Source organism: Schistocerca serialis, chromosome 9 (assembly GCF_023864345.2).
Source record: "Schistocerca serialis cubense isolate TAMUIC-IGC-003099 chromosome 9, iqSchSeri2.2, whole genome shotgun sequence".
Taxonomy (NCBI): domain Eukaryota; kingdom Metazoa; phylum Arthropoda; class Insecta; order Orthoptera; family Acrididae; genus Schistocerca; species Schistocerca serialis.
This window is the reverse complement of record NC_064646.1, coordinates 146,628,251-146,646,372: the sequence shown is the minus strand read 5'-3', so window position 1 is coordinate 146,646,372 and position 18,122 is coordinate 146,628,251. Positions and strand designations below refer to the sequence as shown.

General features: G+C 50.6%; 30 non-coding genes across 30 annotated transcripts; 16 read left to right on the top strand and 14 right to left on the bottom strand.

Moving 5' to 3' along the window:
- Window positions 1-165: 165 nt before the first annotated feature.
- Trnad-guc (transfer RNA aspartic acid (anticodon GUC)) lies at window positions 166-237 on the bottom strand. Its single transcript has one exon. It is a non-coding gene; the product is annotated as a tRNA-Asp (tRNA).
- A 112-nt stretch (window positions 238-349) lies between these two features.
- Window positions 350-441, bottom strand: Trnai-uau (transfer RNA isoleucine (anticodon UAU)). The gene is given in 2 exon segments: window positions 350-385; window positions 404-441. It is a non-coding gene; the product is annotated as a tRNA-Ile (tRNA).
- Window positions 442-886: 445 nt separating this feature from the next.
- Trnar-acg (transfer RNA arginine (anticodon ACG)) lies at window positions 887-959 on the top strand. The gene has a single exon. It is a non-coding gene; the product is annotated as a tRNA-Arg (tRNA).
- A 274-nt stretch (window positions 960-1,233) lies between these two features.
- On the top strand, window positions 1,234-1,305 carry Trnam-cau (transfer RNA methionine (anticodon CAU)). The gene has a single exon. It is a non-coding gene; the product is annotated as a tRNA-Met (tRNA).
- A 233-nt stretch (window positions 1,306-1,538) lies between these two features.
- On the bottom strand, window positions 1,539-1,610 carry Trnad-guc (transfer RNA aspartic acid (anticodon GUC)). Its single transcript has one exon. It is a non-coding gene; the product is annotated as a tRNA-Asp (tRNA).
- A 112-nt stretch (window positions 1,611-1,722) lies between these two features.
- On the bottom strand, window positions 1,723-1,814 carry Trnai-uau (transfer RNA isoleucine (anticodon UAU)). The gene is given in 2 exon segments: window positions 1,723-1,758; window positions 1,777-1,814. It is a non-coding gene; the product is annotated as a tRNA-Ile (tRNA).
- A 445-nt stretch (window positions 1,815-2,259) lies between these two features.
- Window positions 2,260-2,332, top strand: Trnar-acg (transfer RNA arginine (anticodon ACG)). The gene has a single exon. It is a non-coding gene; the product is annotated as a tRNA-Arg (tRNA).
- A 274-nt stretch (window positions 2,333-2,606) lies between these two features.
- Trnam-cau (transfer RNA methionine (anticodon CAU)) lies at window positions 2,607-2,678 on the top strand. Its single transcript has one exon. It is a non-coding gene; the product is annotated as a tRNA-Met (tRNA).
- Window positions 2,679-2,911: 233 nt separating this feature from the next.
- Trnad-guc (transfer RNA aspartic acid (anticodon GUC)) lies at window positions 2,912-2,983 on the bottom strand. Its single transcript has one exon. It is a non-coding gene; the product is annotated as a tRNA-Asp (tRNA).
- Window positions 2,984-3,095: 112 nt separating this feature from the next.
- Trnai-uau (transfer RNA isoleucine (anticodon UAU)) lies at window positions 3,096-3,187 on the bottom strand. Its single transcript is given in 2 exon segments — window positions 3,096-3,131; window positions 3,150-3,187. It is a non-coding gene; the product is annotated as a tRNA-Ile (tRNA).
- A 445-nt stretch (window positions 3,188-3,632) lies between these two features.
- Trnar-acg (transfer RNA arginine (anticodon ACG)) lies at window positions 3,633-3,705 on the top strand. The gene has a single exon. It is a non-coding gene; the product is annotated as a tRNA-Arg (tRNA).
- Window positions 3,706-3,979: 274 nt separating this feature from the next.
- On the top strand, window positions 3,980-4,051 carry Trnam-cau (transfer RNA methionine (anticodon CAU)). Its single transcript has one exon. It is a non-coding gene; the product is annotated as a tRNA-Met (tRNA).
- Window positions 4,052-4,284: 233 nt separating this feature from the next.
- Window positions 4,285-4,356, bottom strand: Trnad-guc (transfer RNA aspartic acid (anticodon GUC)). Its single transcript has one exon. It is a non-coding gene; the product is annotated as a tRNA-Asp (tRNA).
- Window positions 4,357-11,285: 6,929 nt separating this feature from the next.
- Trnar-acg (transfer RNA arginine (anticodon ACG)) lies at window positions 11,286-11,358 on the top strand. The gene has a single exon. It is a non-coding gene; the product is annotated as a tRNA-Arg (tRNA).
- Window positions 11,359-11,632: 274 nt separating this feature from the next.
- Window positions 11,633-11,704, top strand: Trnam-cau (transfer RNA methionine (anticodon CAU)). The gene has a single exon. It is a non-coding gene; the product is annotated as a tRNA-Met (tRNA).
- A 233-nt stretch (window positions 11,705-11,937) lies between these two features.
- Window positions 11,938-12,009, bottom strand: Trnad-guc (transfer RNA aspartic acid (anticodon GUC)). The gene has a single exon. It is a non-coding gene; the product is annotated as a tRNA-Asp (tRNA).
- Window positions 12,010-12,121: 112 nt separating this feature from the next.
- Trnai-uau (transfer RNA isoleucine (anticodon UAU)) lies at window positions 12,122-12,213 on the bottom strand. The gene is given in 2 exon segments: window positions 12,122-12,157; window positions 12,176-12,213. It is a non-coding gene; the product is annotated as a tRNA-Ile (tRNA).
- A 445-nt stretch (window positions 12,214-12,658) lies between these two features.
- Trnar-acg (transfer RNA arginine (anticodon ACG)) lies at window positions 12,659-12,731 on the top strand. Its single transcript has one exon. It is a non-coding gene; the product is annotated as a tRNA-Arg (tRNA).
- A 274-nt stretch (window positions 12,732-13,005) lies between these two features.
- Trnam-cau (transfer RNA methionine (anticodon CAU)) lies at window positions 13,006-13,077 on the top strand. Its single transcript has one exon. It is a non-coding gene; the product is annotated as a tRNA-Met (tRNA).
- A 417-nt stretch (window positions 13,078-13,494) lies between these two features.
- Window positions 13,495-13,586, bottom strand: Trnai-uau (transfer RNA isoleucine (anticodon UAU)). The gene is given in 2 exon segments: window positions 13,495-13,530; window positions 13,549-13,586. It is a non-coding gene; the product is annotated as a tRNA-Ile (tRNA).
- Window positions 13,587-14,031: 445 nt separating this feature from the next.
- Trnar-acg (transfer RNA arginine (anticodon ACG)) lies at window positions 14,032-14,104 on the top strand. The gene has a single exon. It is a non-coding gene; the product is annotated as a tRNA-Arg (tRNA).
- Window positions 14,105-14,378: 274 nt separating this feature from the next.
- Window positions 14,379-14,450, top strand: Trnam-cau (transfer RNA methionine (anticodon CAU)). Its single transcript has one exon. It is a non-coding gene; the product is annotated as a tRNA-Met (tRNA).
- Window positions 14,451-14,867: 417 nt separating this feature from the next.
- On the bottom strand, window positions 14,868-14,959 carry Trnai-uau (transfer RNA isoleucine (anticodon UAU)). Its single transcript is given in 2 exon segments — window positions 14,868-14,903; window positions 14,922-14,959. It is a non-coding gene; the product is annotated as a tRNA-Ile (tRNA).
- Window positions 14,960-15,404: 445 nt separating this feature from the next.
- On the top strand, window positions 15,405-15,477 carry Trnar-acg (transfer RNA arginine (anticodon ACG)). Its single transcript has one exon. It is a non-coding gene; the product is annotated as a tRNA-Arg (tRNA).
- A 274-nt stretch (window positions 15,478-15,751) lies between these two features.
- Window positions 15,752-15,823, top strand: Trnam-cau (transfer RNA methionine (anticodon CAU)). The gene has a single exon. It is a non-coding gene; the product is annotated as a tRNA-Met (tRNA).
- Window positions 15,824-16,056: 233 nt separating this feature from the next.
- Window positions 16,057-16,128, bottom strand: Trnad-guc (transfer RNA aspartic acid (anticodon GUC)). Its single transcript has one exon. It is a non-coding gene; the product is annotated as a tRNA-Asp (tRNA).
- Window positions 16,129-16,240: 112 nt separating this feature from the next.
- On the bottom strand, window positions 16,241-16,332 carry Trnai-uau (transfer RNA isoleucine (anticodon UAU)). The gene is given in 2 exon segments: window positions 16,241-16,276; window positions 16,295-16,332. It is a non-coding gene; the product is annotated as a tRNA-Ile (tRNA).
- A 445-nt stretch (window positions 16,333-16,777) lies between these two features.
- Trnar-acg (transfer RNA arginine (anticodon ACG)) lies at window positions 16,778-16,850 on the top strand. The gene has a single exon. It is a non-coding gene; the product is annotated as a tRNA-Arg (tRNA).
- A 274-nt stretch (window positions 16,851-17,124) lies between these two features.
- On the top strand, window positions 17,125-17,196 carry Trnam-cau (transfer RNA methionine (anticodon CAU)). Its single transcript has one exon. It is a non-coding gene; the product is annotated as a tRNA-Met (tRNA).
- Window positions 17,197-17,613: 417 nt separating this feature from the next.
- Window positions 17,614-17,705, bottom strand: Trnai-uau (transfer RNA isoleucine (anticodon UAU)). The gene is given in 2 exon segments: window positions 17,614-17,649; window positions 17,668-17,705. It is a non-coding gene; the product is annotated as a tRNA-Ile (tRNA).
- Between the last annotated feature and the right edge of the window lie 417 nt (window positions 17,706-18,122).

Below are 18,122 nucleotides of genomic sequence, written 5' to 3'. Positions count from 1 at the left end.
CAGCAAACCCTGTGAGTTGTGAAACGACGACGTCGTGTGCAGAATACGAGAAACACTTCCTAAGACGCAGACTTTCTTACGATTTTTTAGCAATTACATTCCTTGATCACAACGGTAATGCTTTTTCGGGCCACACGTGCAACCTTCGCGATATAAAAATCGCATCTCCCCGGCGGGGAATCGAACCCCGGTCTCCCGCGTGACAGGCGGGGATACTAACCACTATAGTACCGAGGAACACGCGGTCGTTGACTGCAGTGCACGCACATTTATGGTCTCTCAGGTACGTGATACATCTCAAATCTAGCGTCCCGATGCTTCCATAGTCAGCTGCTACGAAATAAAAGTATGCCCCAGGTGAGGCTCGAACTCACAACCCCGGCATTGCTCACGGCTACTGCCTTATAAGTACCGTGCGCTAACCAATTGCGCCACTGGGGCTACAGCAGAGTGCTTGCAGTTAGCGGTATTCACTTTGATGCCAACCTGTTGTGGCTACAGACCCGTCATACGACCGTCACCTGCGGCCATACTACGACTTTAGCACCTGTCTACGAATGCTTCACACGATTCTTGTTTTATATGCTACACTTACAAGCATGTCAACCGCTTGTCATCACCGAAAAAATGCAAAAAAACGGGCGCCTTGCATTCCGCTACCTGTCCAACAGCGACGGCAGATGTGTGGCAAGCTCTAAGCTGTGCAGGCGCTCCGTGGCCGAGCAGCTGGAGGAGAGATGCCTTCCTTGGTGGCAGCTCCCTGCAGAGTGCGGAAGACCAGAGTGGCCGCGCCGCCGTTGTCAGTGGATGACATGCAATTGCCGAGCCACGGAGAACACGTTGCTTTGCGATGTGCACCCGCCTCGTAGCAGAAAACACGAACGGTGGCCCTGTGGCGCAACGGATAACGCGTCTGACTACGGATCAGAAGATTCCAGGTTCGAATCCTGGCAGGGTCGGCATTTTGTTAGTTGCGGGCGCGTAGCTAGGCAGTGCATTCGAATGTCTCCACCTTCGTGGAGTGCAATGTTAATCCTGAGCATCTCGCAGCTGCATCTCGAGACGATCGCGGTAAATATCGCTTCGTGCAAGCGTCAGCGTAGCGTCAGTCGAGCAAAGTCGAGACAAGTCAAGCTGGGAGATGCTACACAGTTAATTAAACGGTAGGCGACGCAGACAACGCTTTTCCAAGTGTCTCATGTCACGCACCGAAGAGAGCGCTTCTCTCCGCACAGCAGAGTGGCGCAGTGGAAGCGTGCTGGGCCCATAACCCAGAGGTCCGTGGATCGAAACCACGCTCTGCTAAAATTATTCTTTTTCTTGGGTGCTTCGAGCTCGATCATTAATCTTGGGGTGCGCTGATTCAGCGTCGACAGCAAACCCTGTGAGTTGTGAAACGGCGACGTCGTGTGCAGAATACGAGAAACACTTCCTAAGACGCAGACTTTCTTACGATTTTTTAGCAATTACATTCCTTGATCACAACGGTAATGCTTTTTCGGGCCACACGTGCAACCTTCGCGATATAAAAATCGCATCTCCCCGGCGGGGAATCGAACCCCGGTCTCCCGCGTGACAGGCGGGGATACTAACCACTATAGTACCGAGGAACACGCGGTCGTTGACTGCAGTGCACGCACATTTATGGTCTCTCAGGTACGTGATACATCTCAAATCTAGCGTCCCGATGCTTCCATAGTCAGCTGCTACGAAATAAAAGTATGCCCCAGGTGAGGCTCGAACTCACAACCCCGGCATTGCTCACGGCTACTGCCTTATAAGTACCGTGCGCTAACCAATTGCGCCACTGGGGCTACAGCAGAGTGCTTGCAGTTAGCGGTATTCACTTTGATGCCAACCTGTTGTGGCTACAGACCCGTCATACGACCGTCACCTGCGGCCATACTACGACTTTAGCACCTGTCTACGAATGCTTCACACGATTCTTGTTTTATATGCTACACTTACAAGCATGTCAACCGCTTGTCATCACCGAAAAAATGCAAAAAAACGGGCGCCTGGCATTCCGCTACCTGTCCAACAGCGACGGCAGATGTGTGGCAAGCTCTAAGCTGTGCAGGCGCTCCGTGGCCGAGCAGCTGGAGGAGAGATGCCTTCCTTGGTGGCAGCTCCCTGCAGAGTGCGGAAGACCAGAGTGGCCGCGCCGCCGTTGTCAGTGGATGACATGCAATTGCCGAGCCACGGAGAACACGTTGCTTTGCGATGTGCACCCGCCTCGTAGCAGAAAACGCGAACGGTGGCCCTGTGGCGCAACGGATAACGCGTCTGACTACGGATCAGAAGATTCCAGGTTCGAATCCTGGCAGGGTCGGCATTTTGTTAGTTGCGGGCGCGTAGCTAGGCAGTGCATTCGAATGTCTCCACCTTCGTGGAGTGCAATGTTAATCCTGAGCATCTCGCAGCTGCATCTCGAGACGATCGCGGTAAATATCGCTTCGTGCAAGCGTCAGCGTAGCGTCAGTCGAGCAAAGTCGAGACAAGTCAAGCTGGGAGATGCTACACAGTTAATTAAACGGTAGGCGACGCAGACAACGCTTTTCCAAGTGTCTCATGTCACGCACCGAAGAGAGCGCTTCTCTCCGCACAGCAGAGTGGCGCAGTGGAAGCGTGCTGGGCCCATAACCCAGAGGTCCGTGGATCGAAACCACGCTCTGCTAAAATTATTCTTTTTCTTGGGTGCTTCGAGCTCGATCATTAATCTTGGGGTGCGCTGATTCAGCGTCGACAGCAAACCCTGTGAGTTGTGAAACGGCGACGTCGTGTGCAGAATACGAGAAACACTTCCTAAGACGCAGACTTTCTTACGATTTTTTAGCAATTACATTCCTTGATCACAACGGTAATGCTTTTTCGGGCCACACGTGCAACCTTCGCGATATAAAAATCGCATCTCCCCGGCGGGGAATCGAACCCCGGTCTCCCGCGTGACAGGCGGGGATACTAACCACTATAGTACCGAGGAACACGCGGTCGTTGACTGCAGTGCACGCACATTTATGGTCTCTCAGGTACGTGATACATCTCAAATCTAGCGTCCCGATGCTTCCATAGTCAGCTGCTACGAAATAAAAGTATGCCCCAGGTGAGGCTCGAACTCACAACCCCGGCATTGCTCACGGCTACTGCCTTATAAGTACCGTGCGCTAACCAATTGCGCCACTGGGGCTACAGCAGAGTGCTTGCAGTTAGCGGTATTCACTTTGATGCCAACCTGTTGTGGCTACAGACCCGTCATACGACCGTCACCTGCGGCCATACTACGACTTTAGCACCTGTCTACGAATGCTTCACACGATTCTTGTTTTATATGCTACACTTACAAGCATGTCAACCGCTTGTCATCACCGAAAAAATGCAAAAAAACGGGCGCCTGGCATTCCGCTACCTGTCCAACAGCGACGGCAGATGTGTGGCAAGCTCTAAGCTGTGCAGGCGCTCCGTGGCCGAGCAGCTGGAGGAGAGATGCCTTCCTTGGTGGCAGCTCCCTGCAGAGTGCGGAAGACCAGAGTGGCCGCGCCGCCGTTGTCAGTGGATGACATGCAATTGCCGAGCCACGGAGAACACGTTGCTTTGCGATGTGCACCCGCCTCGTAGCAGAAAACGCGAACGGTGGCCCTGTGGCGCAACGGATAACGCGTCTGACTACGGATCAGAAGATTCCAGGTTCGAATCCTGGCAGGGTCGGCATTTTGTTAGTTGCGGGCGCGTAGCTAGGCAGTGCATTCGAATGTCTCCACCTTCGTGGAGTGCAATGTTAATCCTGAGCATCTCGCAGCTGCATCTCGAGACGATCGCGGTAAATATCGCTTCGTGCAAGCGTCAGCGTAGCGTCAGTCGAGCAAAGTCGAGACAAGTCAAGCTGGGAGATGCTACACAGTTAATTAAACGGTAGGCGACGCAGACAACGCTTTTCCAAGTGTCTCATGTCACGCACCGAAGAGAGCGCTTCTCTCCGCACAGCAGAGTGGCGCAGTGGAAGCGTGCTGGGCCCATAACCCAGAGGTCCGTGGATCGAAACCACGCTCTGCTAAAATTATTCTTTTTCTTGGGTGCTTCGAGCTCGATCATTAATCTTGGGGTGCGCTGATTCAGCGTCGACAGCAAACCCTGTGAGTTGTGAAACGACGACGTCGTGTGCAGAATACGAGAAACACTTCCTAAGACGCAGACTTTCTTACGATTTTTTAGCAATTACATTCCTTGATCACAACGGTAATGCTTTTTCGGGCCACACGTGCAACCTTCGCGATATAAAAATCGCATCTCCCCGGCGGGGAATCGAACCCCGGTCTCCCGCGTGACAGGCGGGGATACTAACCACTATAGTACCGAGGAACACGCGGTCGTTGACTGCAGTGCACGCACATTTATGGTCTCTCAGGTACGTGATACATCTCAAATCTAGCGTCCCGATGCTTCCATAGTCAGCTGCTACGAAATAAAAGTATGCCCCAGGTGAGGCTCGAACTCACAACCCCGGCATTGCTCACGGCTACTGCCTTATAAGTACCGTGCGCTAACCAATTGCGCCACTTTTTTTTTTCTTTTTTTTTTTTTTTACGCCTTAACCACTTTTTTTTTTTTTTTTTTTTTTTTTTTTTTTTGGCTGGGGTGCCTTGATTCAGCGTTAACAGCAAACCCAGTAATTCTGAAGTGTGAAGAATGCGAGAACCACTTCCTAAGATGTAGCATTTTTTAAGATTTTGCACCAACTACACTCCTTGATCGCAAAGTTAATGCTCTTACGACCCCCATACGCGCAACACTCGAACAGGTTTGTGAGATAAAAATCGCATATCCCCGGCGGGGAATCGAACCCCGGTCTCCCGCGTGACAGGCGGGGATACTAACCACTATACTACCTTTTTTTTTTTTTTTTTTATTTTTTTTGGTGTTCCCCCGTTGATCCAGATATTCCTGCGTAAGAGCAAGTAGTTCCTCCGGATGGTCCAATACGTGGAAACATACATGCGAAATGAAAAATGAATAAATCCCTCCAAAGTAATGCAACGGAATGTATTGGTATGCAGCGAACAGCACACATACGGGGGAAAAAAAGGGAAAAGAGAAAAAAGAAAAAACATCCCTAGAAAAACTAGTAAAAACAAGAACCTTAACTTCAAATTGAAAGTAATTCGACCCGTGCGTCATGGAAAGCCGTACCTGGAATGCACCACATCAACCAACTTGAAACTGAAAACGCCGATTGACCACCTCGGGCATTTCCACACAGCAGTAAAAAAAAAAGCAAATGTAAAGACACAACGAGAGCACATAAAAAAGGAACAATTGGTAAAAGTATGCCCCATGTGAGGCTCGAACTCACAACCCCGGCATTGCTCACGGCTACTGCCTTATAAGGACCGTGCGCTAACCAATTGCGCCACTTTTTTTTTTTTTTTTTTTTTTTTTTTTTTTTTTTTTTTTTTTTTTTTTTAAACGAAACCCGTAACCTTCTATGAAAATAAATTGGAATGGTGAAAAAGACAACGAAAAGACTTCGCCCTTGGGCATAGTAGAAGTGCTGCTCGAAGAATAAACGTAACATAAACACAGCTTCGTATCTCACTCAATGAAAGTTCCTGTAGCCAGTGTCCAGCGAGTCAGTGAAGGCCGCAGTGTGAGGGGGAGTCCGGACGCGACACAGAAGCAGTGGGGCCTCTTCGCGGCACTACTGGTGTCCCGCGGCCCGGCCCCACCCCGTCACACTCAGTTGACCTATCCGATACCCATGCGATGAAACGCTATTTTAAGCATATTGCCGAAGAGTTTCCCATGATTCTGGTACGTACATGTTTTGGCGAATTCGATATCCATAAACATCTTGAATTCCAAAGAATTGTCACCGCCAAAATTATTAAAAACGTAGCTGGAATAGGTACCCAGCAACCACAAAACTGCATTGTTTTTCGTCTGCGGATAAAAATGCACATCGGGACGAGACAGTAGTGCTGACGGAACATTGGCGGTTGTTGTCCTGGTAATGAGAGCTATTTTTTCTCGAAGCCAAACCCAGTTCTGGAGACGTTCCCCGCAGGTGTAACGGTGGATAACTGTATCCGTCAGTTGGCAGCGACGACAGAGAGGGGTGTCACTGAGCCCGATTTTATGTAACCTCTCGTTCGTGCTAACCACATCATTGATGGCTTTGTACCAGGCAGTGCGAGCATCGGAACTGAGGACACGGGAACTGACATTGCGCCATATAATATCCCAGTTCATGCCACCGAGCTTCGTTGCCAAAGGATTCGTTCCTTCGTGTTGTCTCCAGTCCGCTATTATGGCTTGTGCAGTTAAACGTTGAGAGTTTAGGACCTCTTGACTGATGTAGCTCCGTGAAAGGTAATAATCTCTGATATGTTTTAGCCGATAACTGATGGGCTGAATATTCAGCGGTGGGTCAAGACTTTGCGGCCTGACGGCAGTGAATAATTGCGCTGTAATGCCGGAAGGATCATTGTTAATTATAGCGGTCGTCCTTGTAACATAGAGAGCCATCGCTTTCACCTTGATATCTACTAATCCCATCCCTCCATTCTGGGGGTGGAGTGTCGCAGTTTTGGCAGACACGCGAAAAATTTCCCCTCTCCAAATAAAATTGGTCACCTTCGACATAATTTGCTTAGCAATGACTGCAGGCAGTGGCAGGAGCTGCGCCGTGTAGAAGGCTTTGGATAAAATACAGGAGTTGACCAGATGAATCCGATCAAATTGATTGAGGCTTCTGTGGGAATTGTCAATGAGAGCACCGTTAAGTTTACGCACTATTTCCCTCCAGTTTGCCGCCGCCATCTGTAAAGAGGACGCCGTCAATATGATGCCGAGAGCCTTGTGGACGCTGACTTCCTGAGCGTAGCCAACTCGCAAATGCTGGAGGCCACAGAGGTTAATAAATTTACTTTTCTTGTCATTCAATTTAGCCCCCGACGCCAAACAGTATTGCTGGAGGTGAGCCGCTAAAGTGGTGACGTCATTCTCATTGCGGACAACCACACCCACATCGTCGGCATAGGCGCCTACGACAGTTTTTTCTCCTGAAGGTGTTAGCCCTGTGAGTTTCGCCTGCAGTTGGAGTAACAGAGGTTCGAGTGAAAGAACAAAAAGTAACATGGACAAAGGGCTGCCTTGTGGAATCCCTCTGTTGATTTGAATCGGTTGGGTTAGTTGCGAGTTGACAGAAAGCCTTGCGTTGATCCCCAGTGCCATGTTTGTGATCATGTCAATCGCGTTCTGCAAGAAACCGAATCTTTTCATGGTTTCAAGGAGGTACTCGTGAGCGACGAGGTCAAAGGCTTTAAAAAAGTCCAGAAAGATCAGCCCACACTTCACGTTACTGGCGTTCGTTAACGCAATGATATCCCGGTAAAAAGCTGCCGTGTGCAATACAGTTCTCCCGAAGGCACATGTCTGCTGACGTCCAATGAATTTAGCAGTGAGGGGCATCATTCGCGTGTTGATTGCACGGGCGACTATTTTATAATCGGAGTTTAACAATGAAATGGGGCGGAAGTTGGCGATATTTTTGGTACCTCTGCCTTTAGGGACAAGCACAATTGTGCATTCCTTAAAGGCAAGTGGTATAGGCTTCCCTTGAAAAACTTCGTTCACTAATTGGGTGATTTTGTCCCCGATGATGTGCCAATACCTCCTGTAGAATTCAATGGGTAATCCGTCAGGACCAGGGGACTTCCTGATCGGCGAGTGGCAGACAATCTCCAAAACATCTTTATTACTAAATTCTAATGAAATTGTGTCATTGTCTTCTCTAGTTATAGTAGAGGAAATGGCACTAAACAGTTCGTCAGAGCAGCTGTCATGAGTAGCCGCTGACGTGTAGGTGTCAACAAAATAGTCGTGTAGTGCCTTGATAATCTCTCGCTGGGTGTCGACAGTCGTGCCATCACCGAGTTTCAGGGCCTCAATAAAAGTCCTCCTTCTGTTCTTAGCATGTTTGACAAGGTGGTATAGAGCGGCTGTTTCATCGTCCCTGACCGACTTCACTTTAGATTTGATCTTAAGACCTTCCAGTTGCATCCTCTTAAGATTGATTAATTTCGCCTTTATTTTTCGAATGTCGTCTATTCTGGTGTGCGCGGCGTCGGCTCTATCACAGAGGTCGCGTAAGATAGTGTAGTAGAACTCCATCGTCTTCTTTATCGCGGCTGCTCTTTCAATACCGAAGAATATAACAACTTTTCGCAGTTTGGGTTTTGCATGCTGAGTCCACCACGCTATGGTGCTACGAAAGTTTGCGGTAGTGCGCAAGCACTGCTCCCAAGCGCGTCGCACCGCCGCCTCTAGGTCAGCATCCGTTAATAAGGAGACGTTCAAGTTCCATTGATTTTTATACCAACGCGTTGGTTGTGGCAGCAAATTCAGGCACGCAACGACACCACTGTGATCAGAGAAGCTGGAGGGTATTGTTTCAATTTGTAACAAGACATTCTCTAAAACGTCGGAAACATAAATCCTGTCAATTCTGCTGCAGGAATTCGCGACGATGTGTGTGAATCGTACCAAGGTCGGGTACCTAATTTCCCACGCGTCTTTCAGTTTGAGGTCGGTCACGAGACGCTTTAATTCAGGCGAATAATTAAAATTCGGGGACTGATCTTTCTGGGATAAAACACAATTAAAATCACCTCCAATGATAACACGTTCGGGATTTTTCCGTAACAAATAGATGATTTGTTCCTTAAAAAAGTTTGCTCGTTCCGCCCTATAGGTACTGCCAGAAGGCGCGTACAAGTTAATGATGGTGACGCCAAAAACGGTGACACCCACACCTCTACCGGAATCTAACTTGTCAACCTGAGTGGCGGGAATGCCTTCTCTAAGTAAGATGGCAGTCCCCACGTTCGAGTCGGGGGAAAAATTTGTAATAGCAACAAAACCAGGAAGAGTTAAGTGTGGCATGGCCACCTCCTGCAAAAGAGCGATATCTGTTCCCGACTCATAGAGATATTGTTTTAAGGCACTCAGTTTCACCTCCGACCGGATTTTATTAATATTTAATGTCGTGATCGTATAGGCCTGCGACATTATGACAGTACGTGGAAGAGGCGGAAGGAGCAAATATCTTTAAAGGGCAACATCTTCATGCCATTCCATATTTGTGGCCGGGAAATTCGTGTCTGTGACGTCACTGAGTTGTATTCGTGCGTCTTTGTTCTTACTCTTTTTACGCACAGCATTTACATTAGGTTGCACTCGGATCCTGGGGCGGACACTGTGGAGCACCTCTGCAGCTGGCGGCGTGGGAGGGTCGTGGGTGATGTCAAGCTGCTCTCCCGGCACATCCCGCGAAGGGATGGCACGCGGCGACACCGCCGGCGAGCGAGCAGCTGAACTATCACTCGCACTATCAGCCTGTTTGGCAACATTCTCTGCCCGCAGCTGTGTGTTGTCACCGACAGACCCGGACAGCTGTGTTTGTATTATTTCCTGGAGTTGTTGACATTCCCCTTGTTGTGAGTCCTGAACCGAAGCGGCTGCCACGTGATGTGTACCGTCGGCGCTCAGAGATGTTTGTATACCACCATCACAGGCCTCTGTGTGTGTACGTCCTGCAGGAATGTGAGCCACACGTACAGGTTGGTCGGCCTGAGTTGGCTGTAGCGGAAGTTCTAAGGCACTAGCCAGTGGCAACTGCTTAACTTCCACGGAAGTATCGGCACTTGAAATTGTGGGAGGAGAAGCGTCCACAATAGCCTCACCGATCGGAGCTTTCGCTTCCGAGCCGGATTCCCGATCGTCCTTTTTCGCGGTCTCATGCGCACTAGAGGTGTCGGTATCAGAGCCACTGCTGTCACAAGTTCTGCGCCTCTTATTGGTCGCGGCATCGAGTTTTGCAGGGGGCAACGCACCTTTGTCTCTCCGAACCAGAACCGGAAACTCATCAGAACGAGTTTCTTGTTGCTGTTCCGAAGGCATTTCAGAATTAGGGAGCCCAATCTCCGTCATCGGCTTGGCTGCCACTACATCCGCCAAAGTAAGCCTTTTACGCTGCTGGAGGGAATTCTTTAACACAAACATGCGCCTGGGGCAGTCTTGACGCAAGTGACCACTCTCATTACAGATATGACAGGTCGGTGTTTGGCCAATATAAGTAACGTGAGCCTTATAGTCACAAACAAGTATATGGGATGGAATATTCTGCTTGACATGCATTTCGACAGATCGAACGCCACTGTAACATTGCAACCTATGTTGACTTGACCACCGTTCGAGTCGAATCTGTTTAACGTCACCGAATTTGGACAGTACCTCCTTTAGATAACAATTTTCTACTTCAGGGGGTAAGTTGAAAATACGCACGTTCGTGTAGTCTACATCGGCATTGGAAATGAGCACTGTACTTACAGAGTCGTCCCGGTGTCGGAAAATAGCACTTCCTCCGTGCTTCGTCATGATCTTCTCCAGTAATACAGCATTCAGTAATTTAACAAAGAAACAATACTGCTCGGTATCATAATAGGCGGTGTGCACTTGGTCAGATGTAATCCCAATAACATCAACGATCCAGTCATGTATCTCCAGTGAACTCGGTTGCACAGATCGGGTGGACTTGTCGAAATCAAAACGGAGTGTACACTTTCGCGGAAATAACCTGGACATTGCAACAGATAGCGAGCGGTAAACCCGCTACAATAAGAACGCAACAAAAATACAAATGGAAAACGATATAAACTGCAGAATAACACAACACTAGCAAACAGTAATATGAGTGGAAAACACGCCTTGTGAACACGCGGTGCAGCGGAGCACTGACACGTCCGACCAGCACGGTGTCGCAAGCGCGACTTCCCGCCACTGGGGCTACAGCAGAGTGCTTACAGTTAGCGGTATTCACTTTGATGCCAACCTGTTGTGGCTACAGACCCGTCATACGACCGTCACCTGTGGCCATACTACGACTTTAGCACCTGTCTACGAATGCTTCATACGATTCTTGTTTTATATGCTACACTTACAATCATGTCAACCGCTTGTCATCACCGAAAAAATGCAAAAGAACGGGCGCCTTGCATTCCGCTACCTGTCCAACAGCGACGGCAGATGTGTGGCAAGCTCTAAGCTGTGCAGGCGCTGCGTGGCCGAGCAGCAGGAGGAGAGATGCCTTCCTTGGTGGCAGCTCCCTGCAGAGTGCGGAAGACCAGAGTGGCCGCGCCGCCGTTGTCAGTGGATGACATGCAATTGCCGAGCCACGGAGAACACGTTGCTTTGCGATGTGCACCCGCCTCGTAGCAGAAAACGCAAACAGTGGCCCTGTGGCGCAACGGATAACGCGTCTGACTACGGATCAGAAGATTCCAGGTTCGAATCCTGGCAGGGTCGGCATTTTGTTAGTTGCGGGCGCGTAGCTAGGCAGTGCATTCGAATGTCTCCACCTTCGTGGAGTGCAATGTTAATCCTGAGCATCTCGCAGCTGCATCTCGAGACGATCGCGGTAAATATCGCTTCGTGCAAGCGTCAGCGTAGCGTCAGTCGAGCAAAGTCGAGACAAGTCAAGCTGGGAGATGCTACACAGTTAATTAAACGGTAGGCGACGCAGACAACGCTTTTCCAAGTGTCCCATGTCACGCACCGAAGAGCGCGCTTCTCTCGGCACAGCAGAGTGGCGCAGTGGAAGCGTGCTGGGCCCATAACCCAGAGGTCCGTGGATCGAAACCACGCTCTGCTAAAATCATTCTTTTTCTTGGGTGCTTCGAGCTCGATCATTAATCTTGGGGTGCGCTGATTCAGCGTCGACAGCAAACCCTGTGAGTTGTGAAACGACGACGTCGTGTGCAGAATACGAGAAACACTTCCTAAGACGCAGACTTTCTTACGATTTTTTAGCAATTACATTCCTTGATCACAACGGTAATGCTTTTTCGGGCCACACGTGCAACCTTCGCGATATAAAAATCGCATCTCCCCGGCGGGGAATCGAACCCCGGTCTCCCGCGTGACAGGTGGGGATACTAACCACTATACTACCGAGAAACACGCAGTCGTTGACTACAGTGCACGCACATTTATGGTCTCTCAGGTACGTGATGCATCTCAAATCTAGCGTCCCGATGCTTCCATAGTCAGCTGCTACGAAATAAAAATATGCCCCAGGTAAGGCTCGAACTCACAACCCCGGCATTGCTCACGGCTACTGCCTTATAAGTACCGTGCGCTAACCAATTGCGCCACTGGGGCTACAGCAGAGTGCTTACAGTTAGCGGTATTCACTTTGATGCCAACCTGTTGTGGCTACAGACCCGTCATACGACCGTCACCTGTGGCCATACTACGACTTTAGCACCTGTCTACGAATGCTTCATACGATTCTTGTTTTATATGCTACACTTACAATCATGTCAACCGCTTGTCATCACCGAAAAAATGCAAAAGAACGGGCGCCTTGCATTCCGCTACCTGTCCAACAGCGACGGCAGATGTGTGGCAAGCTCTAAGCTGTGCAGGCGCTGCGTGGCCGAGCAGCAGGAGGAGAGATGCCTTCCTTGGTGGCAGCTCCCTGCAGAGTGCGGAAGACCAGAGTGGCCGCGCCGCCGTTGTCAGTGGATGACATGCAATTGCCGAGCCACGGAGAACACGTTGCTTTGCGATGTGCACCCGCCTCGTAGCAGAAAACGCAAACAGTGGCCCTGTGGCGCAACGGATAACGCGTCTGACTACGGATCAGAAGATTCCAGGTTCGAATCCTGGCAGGGTCGGCATTTTGTTAGTTGCGGGCGCGTAGCTAGGCAGTGCATTCGAATGTCTCCACCTTCGTGGAGTGCAATGTTAATCCTGAGCATCTCGCAGCTGCATCTCGAGACGATCGCGGTAAATATCGCTTCGTGCAAGCGTCAGCGTAGCGTCAGTCGAGCAAAGTCGAGACAAGTCAAGCTGGGAGATGCTACACAGTTAATTAAACGGTAGGCGACGCAGACAACGCTTTTCCAAGTGTCCCATGTCACGCACCGAAGAGCGCGCTTCTCTCGGTACAGCAGAGTGGCGCAGTGGAAGCGTGCTGGGCCCATAACCCAGAGGTCCGTGGATCGAAACCACGCTCTGCTAAAATCATTCTTTTTCTTGGGTGCTTCGAGCTCGATCATTAATCTTGGGGTGCGCTGATTCAGCGTCGACAGCAAACCCTGTGAGTTGTGAAACGACGACGTCGTGTGCAGAATACGAGAAACACTTCCTAAGACGCAGACTTTCTTACGATTTTTTAGCAATTACATTCCTTGATCACAACGGTAATGCTTTTTCGGGCCACACGTGCAACCTTCGCGATATAAAAATCGCATCTCCCCGGCGGGGAATCAAACCCCGGTCTCCCGCGTGACAGGTGGGGATACTAACCACTATACTACCGAGAAACACGCAGTCGTTGACTACAGTGCACGCACATTTATGGTCTCTCAGGTACGTGATGCATCTCAAATCTAGCGTCCCGATGCTTCCATAGTCAGCTGCTACGAAATAAAAATATGCCCCAGGTAAGGCTCGAACTCACAACCCCGGCATTGCTCACGGCTACTGCCTTATAAGTACCGTGCGCTAACCAATTGCGCCACTGGGGCTACAGCAGAGTGCCTACAGTTAGCGGTATTCACTTTGATGCCAACCTGTTGTGGCTACAGACCTGTCATACGACCGTCACCTGTGGCCATACTACGACTTTAGCACCTGTCTACGAATGCTTCATACGATTCTTGTTTTATATGCTACACTTACAATCATGTCAACCGCTTGTCATCACCGAAAAAATGCAAAAGAACGGGCGCCTTGCATTCCGCTACCTGTCCAACAGCGACGGCAGATGTGTGGCAAGCTCTAAGCTGTGCAGGCGCTGCGTGGCCGAGCAGCAGGAGGAGAGATGCCTTCCTTGGTGGCAGCTCCCTGCAGAGTGCGGAAGACCAGAGTGGCCGCGCCGCCGTTGTCAGTGGATGACATGCAATTGCCGAGCCACGGAGAACACGTTGCTTTGCGATGTGCACCCGCCTCGTAGCAGAAAACGCAAACAGTGGCCCTGTGGCGCAACGGATAACGCGTCTGACTACGGATCAGAAGATTCCAGGTTCGAATCCTGGCAGGGTCGGCATTTTGTTAGTTGCGGGCGCGTAGCTAGGCAGTGCATTCGAATGTCTCCACCTTCGTGGAGTGCAATGTTAATCCTGAGCATCTCGCAGCTGCATCTCGAGACGATCGCGGTAAATATCGCTTCGTGCAAGCGTCAGCGTAGCGTCAGTCGAGCAAAGTCGAGACAAGTCAAGCTGGGAGATGCTACACAGTTAATTAAACGGTAGGCGACGCAGACAACGCTTTTCCAAGTGTCCCATGTCACGCACCGAAGAGCGCGCTTCTCTCGGCACAGCAGAGTGGCGCAGTGGAAGCGTGCTGGGCCCATAACCCAGAGGTCCGTGGATCGAAACCACGCTCTGCTAAAATCATTCTTTTTCTTGGGTGCTTCGAGCTCGATCATTAATCTTGGGGTGCGCTGATTCAGCGTCGACAGCAAACCCTGTGAGTTGTGAAACGACGACGTCGTGTGCAGAATACGAGAAACACTTCCTAAGACGCAGACTTTCTTACGATTTTTTAGCAATTACATTCCTTGATCACAACGGTAATGCTTTTTCGGGCCACACGTGCAACCTTCGCGATATAAAAATCGCATCTCCCCGGCGGGGAATCAAACCCCGGTCTCCCGCGTGACAGGTGGGGATACTAACCACTATACTACCGAGAAACACGCAGTCGTTGACTACAGTGCACGCACATTTATGGTCTCTCAGGTACGTGATGCATCTCAAATCTAGCGTCCCGATGCTTCCATAGTCAGCTGCTACGAAATAAAAATATGCCCCAGGTAAGGCTCGAACTCACAACCCCGGCATTGCTCACGGCTACTGCCTTATAAGTACCGTGCTCTAACCAATTGCGCCACTGGGGCTACAGCAGAGTGCCTACAGTTAGCGGTATTCACTTTGATGCCAACCTGTTGTGGCTACAGACCCGTCATACGACCGTCACCTGTGGCCATACTACGACTTTAGCACCTGTCTACGAATGCTTCATACGATTCTTGTTTTATATGCTACACTTACAATCATGTCAACCGCTTGTCATCACCGAAAAAATGCAAAAGAACGGGCGCCTTGCATTCCGCTACCTGTCCAACAGCGACGGCAGATGTGTGGCAAGCTCTAAGCTGTGCAGGCGCTGCGTGGCCGAGCAGCAGGAGGAGAGATGCCTTCCTTGGTGGCAGCTCCCTGCAGAGTGCGGAAGACCAGAGTGGCCGCGCCGCCGTTGTCAGTGGATGACATGCAATTGCCGAGCCACGGAGAACACGTTGCTTTGCGATGTGCACCCGCCTCGTAGCAGAAAACGCAAACAGTGGCCCTGTGGCGCAACGGATAACGCGTCTGACTACGGATCAGAAGATTCCAGGTTCGAATCCTGGCAGGGTCGGCATTTTGTTAGTTGCGGGCGCGTAGCTAGGCAGTGCATTCGAATGTCTCCACCTTCGTGGAGTGCAATGTTAATCCTGAGCATCTCGCAGCTGCATCTCGAGACGATCGCGGTAAATATCGCTTCGTGCAAGCGTCAGCGTAGCGTCAGTCGAGCAAAGTCGAGACAAGTCAAGCTGGGAGATGCTACACAGTTAATTAAACGGTAGGCGACGCAGACAACGCTTTTCCAAGTGTCCCATGTCACGCACCGAAGAGCGCGCTTCTCTCGGCACAGCAGAGTGGCGCAGTGGAAGCGTGCTGGGCCCATAACCCAGAGGTCCGTGGATCGAAACCACGCTCTGCTAAAATCATTCTTTTTCTTGGGTGCTTCGAGCTCGATCATTAATCTTGGGGTGCGCTGATTCAGCGTCGACAGCAAACCCTGTGAGTTGTGAAACGACGACGTCGTGTGCAGAATACGAGAAACACTTCCTAAGACGCAGACTTTCTTACGATTTTTTAGCAATTACATTCCTTGATCACAACGGTAATGCTTTTTCGGGCCACACGTGCAACCTTCGCGATATAAAAATCGCATCTCCCCGGCGGGGAATCGAACCCCGGTCTCCCGCGTGACAGGTGGGGATACTAACCACTATACTACCGAGAAACACGCAGTCGTTGACTACAGTGCACGCACATTTATGGTCTCTCAGGTACGTGATGCATCTCAAATCTAGCGTCCCGATGCTTCCATAGTCAGCTGCTACGAAATAAAAATATGCCCCAGGTGAGGCTCGAACTCACAACCCCGGCATTGCTCACGGCTACTGCCTTATAAGTACCGTGCGCTAACCGATTGCGCCACTGGGGCTACAGCAGAGTGCTTACAGTTAGCGGTATTCACTTTGATGCCAACCTGTTGTGGCTACAGACCCGTCATACGACCGTCACCTGTGGCCATACTACGACTTTAGCACCTGTCTACGAATGCTTCATACGATTCTTGTTTTATATGCTACACTTACAATCATGTCAACCGCTTGTCATCACCGAAAAAATGCAAAAAAACGGGCGCCTTGCATTCCGCTACCTGTCCAACAGCGACGGCAGATGTGTGGCAAGCTCTAAGCTGTGCAGGCGCTGCGTGGCCGAGCAGCAGGAGGAGAGATGCCTTCCTTGGTGGCAGCTCCCTGCAGAGTGCGGAAGACCAGAGTGGCCGCGCCGCCGTTGTCAGTGGATGACATGCAATTGCCGAGCCACGGAGAACACGTTGCTTTGCGATGTGCACCCGCCTCGTAGCAGAAAACGCAAACAGTGGCCCTGTGGCGCAACGGATAACGCGTCTGACTACGGATCAGAAGATTCCAGGTTCGAATCCTGGCAGGGTCGGCATTTTGTTAGTTGCGGGCGCGTAGCTAGGCAGTGCATTCGAATGTCTCCACCTTCGTGGAGTGCAATGTTAATCCTGAGCATCTCGCAGCTGCATCTCGAGACGATCGCGGTAAATATCGCTTCGTGCAAGCGTCAGCGTAGCGTCAGTCGAGCAAAGTCGAGACAAGTCAAGCTGGGAGATGCTACACAGTTAATTAAACGGTAGGCGACGCAGACAACGCTTTTCCAAGTGTCCCATGTCACGCACCGAAGAGCGCGCTTCTCTCGGCACAGCAGAGTGGCGCAGTGGAAGCGTGCTGGGCCCATAACCCAGAGGTCCGTGGATCGAAACCACGCTCTGCTAAAATCATTCTTTTTCTTGGGTGCTTCGAGCTCGATCATTAATCTTGGGGTGCGCTGATTCAGCGTCGACAGCAAACCCTGTGAGTTGTGAAACGACGACGTCGTGTGCAGAATACGAGAAACACTTCCTAAGACGCAGACTTTCTTACGATTTTTTAGCAATTACATTCCTTGATCACAACGGTAATGCTTTTTCGGGCCACACGTGCAACCTTCGCGATATAAAAATCGCATCTCCCCGGCGGGGAATCGAACCCAGGTCTCCCGCGTGACAGGTGGGGATACTAACCACTATACTACCGAGAAACACGCAGTCGTTGACTACAGTGCACGCACATTTATGGTCTCTCAGGTACGAGATGCATCTCAAATCTAGCGTCCCGATGCTTCCATAGTCAGCTGCTACGAAATAAAAATATGCCCCAGGTGAGGCTCGAACTCACAACCCCGGCATTGCTCACGGCTACTGCCTTATAAGTACCGTGCGCTAACCGATTGCGCCACTGGGGCTACAGCAGAGTGCTTACAGTTAGCGGTATTCACTTTGATGCCAACCTGTTGTGGCTACAGACCCGTCATACGACCGTCACCTGTGGCCATACTACGACTTTAGCACCTGTCTACGAATGCTTCATACGATTCTTGTTTTATATGCTACACTTACAATCATGTCAACCGCTTGTCATCACCGAAAAAATGCAAAAAAACGGGCGCCTTGCATTCCGCTACCTGTCCAACAGCGACGGCAGATGTGTGGCAAGCTCTAAGCTGTGCAGGCGCTGCGTGGCCGAGCAGCAGGAGGAGAGATGCCTTCCTTGGTGGCAGCTCCCTGCAGAGTGCGGAAGACCAGAGTGGCCGCGCCGCCGTTGTCAGTGGATGACATGCAATTGCCGAGCCACGGAGAACACGTTGCTTTGCGATGTGCAC